General features: G+C 50.9%; 2 non-coding genes across 2 annotated transcripts in view; both read right to left on the reverse strand.

The window, feature by feature from the left end:
* Positions 1–336, reverse strand: part of LOC131291996 (large subunit ribosomal RNA) — a 4,089-nt gene extending 3,753 nt beyond the window's left edge. The window contains exon 1 of the ribosomal RNA XR_009189722.1: positions 1–336. This exon is cut by the window's left edge and continues 3,753 nt beyond it. This is a non-coding gene — a ribosomal RNA (large subunit ribosomal RNA).
* Positions 337–823: 487 nt separating this feature from the next.
* Positions 824–978, reverse strand: LOC131291992 (5.8S ribosomal RNA). Its single transcript, XR_009189719.1, has one exon. It is a non-coding gene; the product is annotated as a 5.8S ribosomal RNA (ribosomal RNA).
* Between the last annotated feature and the right edge of the window lie 910 nt (positions 979–1,888).

Raw genomic sequence — 1,888 nt, forward strand, 5'->3', positions numbered from 1 at the left:
TAGCTTTAGAAGGAGTTTACCTCCCACTTAGTGCTGCACTATCAAGCAACACGACTCCATGGCACGCTCGGTCCATCATCCAACGGGCGCTGTTCTACGGGCCTATCACCCTCTATGGGTTCTGAGCCACATTCAAGTTGGACTTGAAAAGCGCTAAGATGACGGATAGTGAGACGCACCAGTACACGGAATCGGATAGACGGACTGGCCGCCACCCCTACGTGCTGAGCTTCTCCCGTTTCGCTCGCAGCTACTCAGGGAATCCCGGTTGGTTTCTTTTCCTCCCCTTATTAATATGCTTAAATTCAGGGGGTTGTCACACATGAACTGAGGCTTATGTACCTTGCGGTTGTTATCGTCACATCTGGCTTGCGACTACTTTGTTTCAATGTCCAATATGTACCGTTGGACTCGGTTAACGGGCTGTTAGCCCGCGTGTGGTTTAACTCACTGATACCTTCCATTGCCCATACGCTAGTTTGTTTGTGTTCCTTTGGTCAACTTCCATACTTGAATCATTTGTGCTACCGCTGCTGCTTCGACGCTACTTTGACATCTTCGCTTCTATTTAAATAAATAAATAAGCTGAAGCTAGACATCAGTAAACACCACCACAGACACCACAAGCACGCCTTCTCCTCGTACTTCCGCCTCACGCGGGAACACGGACGCTCTAAATACTTCGAATTCCAATGCCAGTATATTGTAAACCACGGGTTCTTTAATGCTAGCGGGTCGTCGCGACCCTAGTTAACATCATGGTGCACGTCTCGTGACGGGTGTCACGGCGTAGTTAAATGTATGCGATACATTTCTCAAATATAAGCGCTCAGTCATCTGTACATCATGGTAGGTTCCCACGACGTGCAATATGCGTTCAACTTATCAATGTTCATGTGTCCTGCAGTTCACATTATGACGCGCAGTTAGCTGCGGTCTTCATCGATCCATGAGCCGAGTGATCCACTGCCGAGGGTGACTAACTTGCGTAAGCCGCCGCTGTGCGCGTATACCCGTTCCCCGTAGGGAGGAGCAAGCCGCCGCTTAGAGACGAAGCATAAAGTGTCCTCATTCCACATAGGGCAAGCTGGATGAATCCATTTTACCCAGGACGGCCGAAGCGGCGTGGACCAGGGGAGAACTGAACCTTATACTTCACACCACAGTAAGTCTACGTGTCCTCTTCCACATAGGGCAAGCTAGAACTAACTATCTTACCCAGGACTGCCGAAGCAGCGTGGACCAGGGGAGGAACACACTTTTCATGGAAACGTAAGGCATCCATGACTGCCATAACGTAAGCCGCCGCTGTGCGCGTATACCCGTTCCCCGTAGGGAGGAGCAAGCCGCCGCTTAGAGACGAAACATAAAGTGTCCTCATTCCACATAGGGCAAGCTGGATGAATCCATTTTACCCAGGACGGCCGAAGCGGCGTGGACCAGGGGAGAACTGAACCTTATACTTCACACCACAGTAAGTCTACGTGTCCTCTTCCACATAGGGCAAGCTAGAACTAACTATCTTACCCAGGACTGCCGAAGCAGCGTGGACCAGGGGAGGAACACACTTTTCATGGAAACGTAAGGCATCCATGACTGCCATAACGTAAGCCGCCGCTGTGCGCGTATACCCGTTCCCCGTAGGGAGGAGCAAGCCGCCGCTTAGAGACGAAACATAAAGTGTCCTCATTCCACATAGGGCAAGCTGGATGAATCCATTTTACCCAGGACGGCCGAAGCGGCGTGGACCAGGGGAGAACTGAACTTTATGCTTCACACCACAGTAAGTCTTCGTGTCCTCTTCCACATAGGGCAAGCTAGAACTAACTATCTTACCCAGGACTGCCGAAGCAGCGTGGACCAGGGGAGGAACACACTTTTCATAGAA

The sequence above is a fragment of the Anopheles ziemanni genome (assembly GCF_943734765.1).
Source record: "Anopheles ziemanni chromosome X unlocalized genomic scaffold, idAnoZiCoDA_A2_x.2 X_unloc_23, whole genome shotgun sequence".
Lineage (NCBI taxonomy): Eukaryota > Metazoa > Arthropoda > Insecta > Diptera > Culicidae > Anopheles > Anopheles ziemanni.